Source organism: Coregonus clupeaformis, chromosome 21, assembly GCF_020615455.1.
Source record: "Coregonus clupeaformis isolate EN_2021a chromosome 21, ASM2061545v1, whole genome shotgun sequence".
Taxonomy (NCBI): Eukaryota; Metazoa; Chordata; class Actinopteri; order Salmoniformes; family Salmonidae; genus Coregonus; species Coregonus clupeaformis.
This window is the reverse complement of record NC_059212.1, coordinates 38,711,696-38,723,854: the sequence shown is the minus strand read 5'-3', so window position 1 is coordinate 38,723,854 and position 12,159 is coordinate 38,711,696.

The following is a 12,159-nucleotide window of genomic DNA, read 5'->3' as shown; positions in this document are numbered from 1 at the left end:
ACATGGGGAGCTATAGCTGTGCAGTCTTACTGATACAGATCCCCCTCCACCCTCTGGTGGTCTGGATAACTTGTAATTACAGTTTGTCTCCAGAAAAACCTTGATGCAAATAAAGTTCCTATTTATCAAATTACTATAGGTGGAATTAGTGTGTTTTGTGCTGGGGTCAAAATAACCCCAAAGGACTTGAATTTTTTAAAAGTCCATATTGATACAGAAACACCATACACTTATATAGATTTGTTAATAACAAGTTGATTGACAAAGTCATGAAACATTTGAAGAACTTAATAAACCACCTTTGGGCTTTGATCAAAAATATATACGCTTCTTAGGTCAAATTACCCCAGCAGGTAGCTTGAGGATTAAAGGCATGTTGAAACGGTGTCTGCCATAGAATGACAAGTCAATTGATGAACATTTACAAACTGCCATTTCTCATGAAGTGGAATGGGCAAAATGGGTTTTAGCCATTCCTTTAGTCATTGCAGTTTTGCCAGTTGTCATGAACAGTCATGATGTCAACAGCAGTGTAGAAGCCTTAGGGTGGCGGTAGACTTCAGTTATATACCTCAATGTGCCTAAATTAATTTGCAACATTTGCACAATTGCCTCCATGAATTATGTATATTTAGTAATGCTGCGTTTGTAACCAAGTGGGAGGTGGGAATTTACCAGTTGTGAAATCGTGAATACCAGTTGGATAAATTCACATGCTTTGAACTTGTTGATAAATGCCGATTGGCTAATTGCCAACAAGATGTGTCAACCATAAACTAAAAGTACATCTATCATGCTTGTAAACAAATTATAGAGTAATGAAAACCATTGATAGATTGCTTTTTATAAAGAATGTTTTGTTGTTACGTTGAACTGCCGAAAAGGCTATTATTGAGGTAATTTCCTTCCGGCAGCTCAGTTGGTAGAGCATGGTGCTTGCAACGCTAGGATAGGTGGTTCGATTCCCAGGACCAACCATATGTAAAATTTTGATAAAAACGTCTGCTAAATGGCATATATTATATATTTATATATTAGGTGATGTCAGAGGTCAGCATGTGGGAGAAGTCGGAGCTCAGGGATGATAGATGATTTTCCCACTCGTAATTACCAGTTGGGGGCCGTTCAAGTGGATTTTTCCCATTCGTACGTGGTAAATTCCCACTTCCCCCTTGGTTATGAACACAGCATTAGTGAGGGACTATTATACTTTTCTTCAGACTCTCCTCCCTTTTATGTGAATCACTGATCAAACCTGTTGTTCAGAGGGATCATTTGAGTCACCTCCCACTGGGCACACACTGGTTGAATCAAAATTGTTTCCTAGTCCATTAAATTAAATTATGTTGAACCAGCGTAGAATAGATGTTGAATTGACGTCTGTGCCCAGTGGGCTGGCCAGGTGGCAATGCCTGTGAGCCTGCCAGAGATAGGTTGGTGCTGATGTTTATTGTTATTATCTTTCTTACCACACCAGCACTACTTGTTTACTGTATTTGACTGTATATACAATTATTATGGTACACAAACAAGTGAAAATGATTCAAAAAATTATTATAATTATGTAATTGATTGTTGACTCTTGTCTCGAGTAATCTGTCCCAGGTACTAAACGAAAGTTGTTCCTAGTTTCATTCAATTTGTATTCCGTTTGGTGCCTACAGTAGTAGTGAATACGACCCAGATGCTACTGAAAGTAGTGTTGGGGGGTTAGTAGGGGGCACTCATCCCTCTGATCTAAATATTATGTGATTGGGGACATTGCCCTGCAAAGACTGTCCTCATTTGACATTAAACTGAGTTCCTGTCTCTGGTCTTTCTACATCCCATGCCAAGAGTAGGGCTCTTAACCCTGGTTTCATGGCCAAGATTTCTAACATGGCTGCTCATCATAAAATACCATTGTGGCAAAGATATTTCACACTAGCTCTATCTGGTTGGATCCCCAACTTCAATGGGCTAATTCATTGAATGGCATTTATAATCTGAATGGCATTGTTAATCTAAATGCATTAGTTAATCTTTTCGAGTCGGTATCGGCATCAGGTCAGGATGACCCAGATACTTGATATACGTTTTCAAAGAAGGGAATGTTAAACGTTCATGAAACACTGCCTCAACAAAAGCTCCCATGACAACCAGGTATATATTGTGAAGAAGAAGGTGTTGAATTTCAAACCACGAAAACTGATTCCTGTCTGCTGTTATATTGACAATAGTGGGTGGTTCGTTTGTCATTGTTGTTTTTGTTTGCTTGAAAATATATTGTTTTCATGCACTAGATCCCTTTGATGAAATGAATAAGAATGGACTACATGTTAAGAGCCAACTTGCCAAATAATTATACAATACAACAACAATGTATCAATGTTTTTGAATTTTAAAACTTTTATTCCTAGTCTTGAACATCAAAGAACAGAGCTGGGCTTCGTGCTTGTCAATACAATACATTGTGTTTTTTATTTTTCATTCATGAGATTCATGAGAAAATGTATGTGCCAGTGGTTTGGCACTTGAAATTAAACTGTTTAAAAACAATATGGAATGAAAATGGGCAGGAATTAACAAAATGTCAGTATATCATTTGGGTGAACTGATCAGTTGTTGATTGACATACTTTAGACACATTTCACAATTTGATAATGATCAAGTTTAACTAAGGTAACAAAAAAACTAAAAAATAGAGAGAGCAGAGCACATTTTCAGACGCAACGAGAGAAGCTGGATATTCTACCCTCCTTTGATCAGCACTGTAGAACAATGTTTAGAATATGAATTTCCTAGTCATCTGGGCAGTTTTGTTATCTTTGATATTTGAGGAGAATCCAGGCAACAACTATTGTACAACACTGATATTTGTGTAATACAATGGAGATTTTGTCTGCACATAAAATGGAAAAATAGATCTACAGGAATAGTAAGCATGAGAGAGAGATGGAGAAAGGGTTTATTGTCAAGTGGAGACATGGTGGGTGAAGCCTGTCACTGTGAATGTATGTTGCTGTTACATCATTACATTTATGTTTTATGCTATAGTTAATTTTCTTTCAAACATTTCTAACAGGAAAAGTCAGCAAGGATAATGATGTCCAGCTAATTTAAATGGTTTCGACACTATTCAATTTCATTCACCATTCAAATGAATTTCTGAATTTCAGCACATCTAACATCCTGACAAAATAATTGGGAGCTCAGGGGTAAATTGCTATTGAAGGCAATATGCTACGTCTTTCTCTTCTCTAACAGTGGTCACTTTAAACTGTCATTTGCCATAGATTAAGACCGAGTTCGACCAAAACCATGGAAACAAACTGTTACAAACTGGTTTATTCAATTATAGTATGCTTTCTGGCTTTGTCCCAAATGGTACCCTATTCACTATAGAGCCCTTTTCTGTTTTCAAGCAAACGTCACGTTCGAGTGGAGCGCACGCATGCTCACTGCAAAAATCCCTGTAGCAGATACAGATATACAATGATGTCGGGACATTGACAAACTTATCAGTGAGTGAATGATGATCATGAAAACACACAAGACTGATGGCTATACAGTAGCTATGCTCAACAAGTATCAAATAAAATAAAATACAATTGTATTTGTCACATGGGCCGAATACAACATGTGTAGACCTTACCGTGAAATGCTTACATACAAACCCTTAACCAACAATGCAGTTCAAGAAATAGAGTTAAGAAAATATTTACTAAATAAACTAAAGTAAAAAATAAAACAAAAAGTAACACAATAAAATAACAATAACGAGGCTATATACAGGGGGTACCGGTACCGAGTCAATGTTCTGGGATACAGGTTAGTCGAGGTAATTTGTATATGTAGGTAGGGGTAAAGGAACTATGCATAGATAATAAACAGATAATAATTGTTCAGCAGTGTTATGGCTTGGAAGTAGTAGCTGTTAAGGAGCCTTTTGGACCTAGACTTACCAAGGTACCACTTGCCGTGCGGTAGCAGAGAGAACAGTCTATGACTTCGTTGACTGGAGTCTTTGACAATTTTCTGGGCCTTCCTCTGACACCGCCTAGTACATAGGTCATGGATGGCAGGAAGCTTGGCCCCAGTGATGTACTGGGCCGTACGCACCGCCCTCTGTAGCCGAGCAGTTGCAATACCAGGCGGTGATGCAACCGGTCAGGATGTTCTCGATGGTGCAGCTGTAGAACATTTTGAGGATCTGGGGATCCATGCCAAATCTTTTCAGTCGCCTGAGGAGGATAAGGTGTTGCCATGCCCTCTTCACGACTGTCTTGGTGTGTTTGGACCATGATAGTTTGTTGGTGATGTAGACACCAAGGAACTTGAAACTCTCGCTCCACTACAGCCCCGTCGATGTTAATGGGGGCCTGTACGGCCCTCTTTTCCTGTAGTCCACGATCAGCTCCTTTGTCTTGCTCACATTGAGGGAGAGGTTGTTGTCCTGGCACCACACTGACAGGACTCTGAACTCCTCCCTGTAGGCTGTCTCATCGTTGTCGGTGATCAGGCCTACCACTGTTGTGTAGTCAGCAAACTTAATGATGGTGTTGGAGTCATGCTTGGCCACGCAGTCGTGGGTGAACAGGGATTACAGGAGGGGACTAAGCACGCACCCCTGAGGGGCCCTGTGTTGAGCATCAGCGTGGCAGATGTGTTGTAGCCTACCCTTACCACCTGGGGGCGGCCCGTCAGGAAGTCCAGGATCCAGTTGCAGAGGGAGGTGTTTAGTCCCAGGGTCCTTAGCTTAGTGATGAGCTTTGTGGGCACTATGGTGTTGAACGCTGAGGTGTAGTCTATGAACAGCATTCACACATAGGTGTTCCTTTTGTCCAGGTGGGAAAGGGCAGTTTGGATTGCGATTGAGATTGTGTCATCTGTGGATCTGTTGGGGCGGTATGCGAATTGGAGTGGGTCTAGGGTTTCCAGGACAATGGAGTTGATGTGAGCCATAACCAGCCTTTCAAAGCACTTCATGGCTACTGACGTGAGTGCTACGGGGCGGTAGTCATTTAGGCAGGTTATCTTCGCTTTCTTGGGCACAGGGACTATGGTGGTCTGCTTGAAACATATACAGTGAGGGAAAAAATTATTTGATCCCCTGCTGATTTTGTACGTTTGCCCACTGACAAAGAAATGATCAGTCTATAATTTTAATGGTAGGTTTATTTGAACAGTGAGAGACAGAATAACAACAAAAAAATCCAGAAAAACGCATGTCAAAAATGTTATAAATTTATTTGCATTTTAATGAGGGAAATACGTATTTGACCCCCTCTCAATCAGAAAGATATCTGGCTCCAAGGTGTCTTTTATACAGGTAACGAGCTGAGATTAGGAGCACAATCTTAAAGGGAGTGCTCCTAATCTCAGCTTGTTACCTGTATAAAAGACACCTGTTCACCGAAGCAATCAATCAATCAGATTCCAAACTCTCCACCATGGCCAAGACCAAAGAGCTCTCCAAGGATGTCAGGGACAAGATTGTAGACCTACACAAGGCTGGAATGGGCTACAAGACCATCGCCAAGCAGCTTGGTGAGAAGGTGACAACAGTTGGTGTGATTATTCGCAAATGGAAGAAACACAAAATAACTGTAAATCTCCCTCGGCCTTGGGCTCCATGCAAGATCTCACCTCGTGGAGTTGCAATGATCATGAGAACGGTGAGGAATCAGCCCAGAACTACATGGGAGGATCTTGTCAATGATCTCAAGGCAGCTGGGACCATAGTCAGCAAGAAAACAATTGGTAACACACTACGCCGTGAAGGACTGAAATCCTGCAGCGCCCGCAAGGTCCCCCTGCTCAAGAAAGCACATATACAGGCCCGTTTGAAGTTTGCCAATGAACATCTGAATGATTCAGAGGAGAACTGGGTGAAAGTGTTGTGGTCAGATGAGACCAAAATCGAGCTCTTTGGCATCAACTCAACTCGTCGTGTTTGGAGGAGGAGGAATGCTGCCTATGACCCCAAGAACACCATCCCCACGGTCAAACATGGAGGTGGAAACAGTATGCTTTGGGGGTGTTTTTCTGCTAAGGGGACAGGACTTCACCGCATCAAAGGGACGAAGGACGGGGCCATGTACCGTCAAATCTTGGGTGAGAACCTCCTTCCCTCAGCCAGGGCATTGAAAATGGGTCGTGGATGGGTATTCCAGCATGACAATGACCCAAAACACACGGCCAAGGCAACAAAGGAGTGGCTCAAGAAGAAGCACATTAAGGTCCTGGAGTGGCCTAGCCAGTCTCCAGACCTTAATCCCATAGAAAATCTGTGGAGGGAGCTGAAGGTTCGAGTTGCCAAACGTCAGCCTCGAAACCTTAATGACTTGGAGAAGATCTGCAAAGAGGAGTGGAACAAAATCCCTCCTGAGATGTGTGCAAACCTGGTGGCTAACTACAAGAAACATCTGACCTCTGTGATTGCCAACAAGGGTTTTGCCATCACACAGTCGTCCGGAACAGCTGGTGCTCTCAGGCATGCTTCAGTGTTGCTTGCCTCGAAGCGAGCATAAAAGGCATTTAGCTCATCTGGTAGGCTTGCGTCACTGGGCAGCTCGCGGCTGGGTTTCCCTTTGTAGTCCGAAATAGTTTGCAAGACATGCCACATCTGACCAGCGTCAGCGCCGTCAATTCATGTCAATTCCATTTCGGTTCAACTTAATTTCATTGAAATGACATGTGTGCCCATTGGGATATATTATTCTTCTGGCCTATTCGATCTAGCTCTATTTGTGATATTTGACCTTGCCTCGCTGGCTCGCTAGCTTGCTAAGTAATCATTCCTACAATGACATCTGCGATGTTGTAGACAATAAGCATTTAATTACGTGTTGCATCTGAAGTCGGATTCTTAAATGCAAAAAAGCCTTTTTCTGGTGCACGCGCAACTTTTCATAATGTGCCGGGAAATTTGTCTATAATAGTGCACTACTTTTGACCAGAGCCCTGTAGTCCTCTATATAGGGAATAGGGTGTCATTTGGGACGGGCCTTCTGTCTGTGTATTCCTCACTGTACTCAGACCTGTCTTGAAACAAAAGGCTGCAATTAAACACACTCAATTAAATTAACCCAGACATCAAAGACCAATATCCCTTGAGGAAACGGAGGCCATGCTTGGGTATGTTACTTTCTAAATGTAATCCATAACAAAAATGTTGGGGGGCTGTCACATTCACCTGATAGGTGCATTGAAATATGTTGTTTCACCGGGTCAGCTATAGTAGTATGGCACCGCTGGAGCAAATTAGGATTAAGTGCCTTGCTCAATGGCACATTGCCAGATTTTTCACATTGTCGGCTCAGGTATTCAAACCAGCAACCTTAAGTTTACTTGCCCAATGATCTAACCGCTAGGCTACCTGACAGAAATGTGTCCAAATGTAAATAATTTTTTCGCAAACATCCTTTCATTTTTTTGTGACCCATTTTTAGTTATTGTGTCCTTTTTTTAAATTGGGGGGTTACAGGTATAATATTCACATTCATAGGATTATATAATCACTTCATATTCACCTGTGGGCTAACACTCACAAAGAAAAAACATAAAAAGGTACATGAATACAATATAAAGTATTGACCCTCATGATCACATTACAGAGTTTATTATAAAAAATATATAATAAATGTAGTATGTAAAGGAAAAGAAAGGAAAATAACCAAAATATTACATGTTGCATCTGAAGTCGGATTCTTAAATGTAAAGAAGCCTCATTCTGGTGCCCAGCCCATTCCCCCTGAAAACCCTCCCCATACCACCCCTTCCCTGTGGGTCTGAAATCAAAGAAAGTAAAACATATTAATATACTGTATATATTAATTTTGTTTATTTGTATGTGTTGGGCTTTAGCTGAGATTATTCTTTACAGAGTCAAGTATATTTGTTCAGGCCTCAATTGTTCCTTGATTAGCGTCATTTATTCTAGCTGTCGATAATTCAAATGTTATAACTTCTAATAGTGATTGTATCCACTGGCGAATTGGGAAACAGTGAGGTAATTGCCATGTAAGAGACAACATCTTTTTTTGCGGCAGTGCTGCCTGCCAACATTCCCACATGATATGAAGGAATGTGCCTACCTGATTTAGGGGACACAGTGCACAGTTGGAAGATAGGGCCAATTTCATTGTAAAATGTTTCCTTTGTGTTAAATACAGTCTGTGAACAAATTTGAAATGTATAAATTGATGGTTCGGATTATGGGATGCCGAAGTAATATTTTTCCATATTCTGATCCAAATAAAGGGTTGTTCAGATTCACTTAGATCTGTGGATCATAATTTTCTAATGGCTAGCTCAGAATATGAGCTTTCCAAAAGTTGTTTATATATTATAGAGATCAGTCCTTTCATGAGCCCAGATAATTTATGTATAAATCCCATTGTTGGATGGTTCGGTAGTTTGTTTTCCCAATGGACTCCATAGGCCAGCCTAGCTGACCTAAGTTGTAAATCTAGAAAAAAGGAGTTGCCTGGTAATGTGTTTGTGTCATTCAAATCTTGGAATGTTCTAAAACCATCACTATCTATGATATCGGCAAGGGTATGGATTCCACATTTGGACCATTGGGGGGATGCAAAAGGTCGCCCTCAAAATCTAAAGGCATTATTGTGAAATATTGGAGTATGGGCATGCCATTTTGATTCCCAGTTACCTTGTTTAAAAAAATTCCACCAAATGTGTCCTACCACCTGGATTCAGTCCTATGTAGCAAACTTTGAATTTGTGTTTTTTACATTGGATAAAAGTAGAGACTCAGAGCTAGAAAATTGTATATCATACACTACAGTTGAGGAACAATGGGAAAGTAATTCTGCTTTGAAAGTTAATAAACGTGTAACCCCACTTTTGAGGAAATGGCCCTTTAATGTTTTCGTACACTTACTGGAGAGCTCTTCTTTGTCTACACCCATTCAGCATCGTTCACACCCTCTTAAGCCTTAGCCCCACCCATCTCTTTAAGGATTTACATGTGAGGCCATGTGCTAAACAACCAAAGATTTCAAGACTAAAATGCTGGTTTATACAACGTCTATCGACATGTCTGTAGACAGTTGTCGCAGTGACATCATGAACATTCCATTGTCGTCCGACATCAAACTTGTCGTTATCGTTATGAAAAAGTATAAACACAAAAACGACAGGCTGCATGACATCAGCAGCCTGGTGGTCCAAAATAGCATAACTGGTGTATTTTAACATCAACAAACCCATCTGTTTAAAAATGAATTTAGCATATGTCAATCCAGCAAACCAGGCAACCAAACAATGTTTTGGTGTGTTTCTAGTTTGCTAGCTAGCTAACGTTAAGTTAGCTGGCTAGCCAGTTCAAATAATGACCATATCATAGCTGACAACGTCTTAACTTTAGCACATTTTAATTCATTGTTACAGGAAAATAAATTAACAATAAGATCATTATTTACAAGTTAATGGCGAGCTAATTACAGAAAATAGCTTACAGTTGTGAGTGTGAAGAAATAAGAGCAGGGCATTCTACCTGAGAATTTTAGAACTTGGACACTGTCTCATTGGCCTAATGCTATAGTCAATTTGACTTTGGTGCAGGTTATGCTGTTCTTCGCATTACCATCTCTGGTAAACACACACTATGTAAAATAAAATCAATGTTTATTTGTCACATGCACAGGATACAGAAGGTGTGAACGGTGCAGTGGAGTGGTTACTTGCATAGGAGAGTTGTTTAGACATGTAGCTAGCTAGCTAAACAATGAACCATAATCCCAACTCATAACATTACTACCATGCATGAACCCGCAGGTAACTAAAGTTAAATCAATGCTAGCTAGCTAGCTAACATTAGGCTTTAACTAGCGTTGCAAATCGCTTTCTGAGATACGAAAACATTACTACACAGATCATACATGTAACATTAGCTAACGAGCCAGCCAGCTACTGTTAGCTAGCTAGCTAACAGTACGCTTTAACTTGCAATGAAAATAACTTTCTGACAAAATTAGAAACATATAATATCTGAAAATGTAGCTAGCTAGACTATCTTACCTGTATACATGGATGAATGCTTCTCCCTCTCTGTCACAGATGCCAATGTTTTTCCTTAGTTTGAAGGTGTAATCCTTCTGTGTGTTCTCTTTTCAACTCTGCATATTTGCAATCAAACGCCAGAATTTTTTCTATCTCCTTAGCTATCATACTCTGCTTCCACCGGGCATTCCACTGATTTCAAAACTCTGTCAACTTCTTTGTTGCAGTTCTTCGTGTTATCTTTCAAAAAAGCTGTGTTAGAAAGGACTACCTGCACATACTGAGCAGCTCATTTTATAGACAGAAGCATGCTACAAGGCAGACCAATCCGAACTTATCTCTCTGCATGTCTAGCCCAGCCATTATCTCAGCCAATCATGGCTAGCGGGAAGGTTCCTGTCTTTTTCCGTGGCTAAACCAACTAGGCTCGTAATGTAACAATTTTATTTGTATTTACAGATGGCGTACAAGTTTGTTATTAAGGCACATGAAAGTTCACATTTTGATGCATTTTGATAAAAAGTAAATGTTTACGTTCAAATGCCTCTCCTGTGAACTATTCATGAAATTAGAGCCATTTCCCATATGTTCCAAGACAGACCCGAGATGCAACCATTCTAGTCTATCTAAAGCTTTTTCTACGTCAGGAGATAAAACAGCCCAAGCGGGTATTGTTTCTGATGAAGCACTTAAGATGTGTAATAGTAGACGGAGGATATCTGAGGATAAAACATGTTTTAATTAACAAACCCGCTTTGGTCCGTGTGGACCAAAAGGGTAAGAAAGTTTCGAGACGGGACGGCAACATTTGGAATACAGTTGAATATCTCTGTTTATCAACGCCATGGGGGCGATAGTGAGAACACTGGGTGGCATCCTTACCTTTAAAAAAAAATACATTTAGAAGGGAAATTAGTGCTGTATTCACATCTCCCCAAATTAACCATTGTGAACGGCTGTGTTAATCATTTTGAGCAATAGTGGACCTAATTGATTCCAAAATGAATTCCAAAATCAGGGGGAATACCATCGCATTCAGGTGATTTGCCTTTATTTGTATTTGTATTTATTAAGGAGCCCCATTAGCTTCTGCCAAGGCAGCAGCTACTCTTCCTGGGGTCCAGCAACATTAAGGCAGTTATATACAGTTTAAAATATTACATGACATTACATTTCATAACAAATTTCACAACACATTATGTTCCCTCAGGCCACTACTCTACTACCACATATTTAGAACACAAAATCCATGTGTACGTGTGTGTAGAGTGTGTGTCTTATCATGTGTTTGTGTAAGCGTGTGTCTGTGCCTGTGTGTGTGTGTGTCTCTTCACAGTCCCCGCTGTTCCATAAGGTGTATTTTTATCTGGTTTTAAAATCTGATTCTACTGCTTGCATCAGTTGCCTGATGTGGAATAGAGTTCCATGTAGCCATGGCTCTACATAGTACTGTGTGCCTCCCATAGTCTGTTCTTCACTTGAGGATTGTGAAGAGACCTCTGGTGGCATGTCTTGTGGGCCAATGTCTCTTCTGAGCCAATGTAATTTTCTGACGTCCCTCTTTGTGGCACCTGACCACACGACTGAACAGTAGTCCAGGTTCGACAAAACTAGGGCCTGTAGGACCTTCCTTGTTGATAGTGTTGTTAAAGAGGCAGAGCAGCGCTTTATTATGGACAGACTTCTCCTCATTTTAGCTACTGTTGTATCAACATGTTTTGACCGTGACAGTTTACAATCCAGGGTTACTCCAAGCAGTTTAGTCACCTCAACTTGCTCAATTTCCACATTATTTATTACAAGTTTTAGTTGAGGTCTAGAGTTTAGTGAATGATTTGTCCCAAAGACAATGCTTTTAGTTTTTGAAATAATTAGGACTAACTTATTCCTTGCCACCCATTATGAAACTAACTGCAGCTCTTTGTTAAGTGTTGCAGTGATTTCACTCGCTGTAGTAGCTGACGTGTAAGTATTGAGTCATCCGCATACATAGACACACTGGCTTTACTCAAAGCCAGTGGCATGTCATTAGTAAAGATTGAAAAAAGTAAGGGGTCTAGACAGCTGCCCTGGGGAATTCCTGATTCTACCTCGATTATGTTGGAGAGGCTTCCATTAAAGAACACCCTCTGTGTTCTGTTAGACAGGTAACTC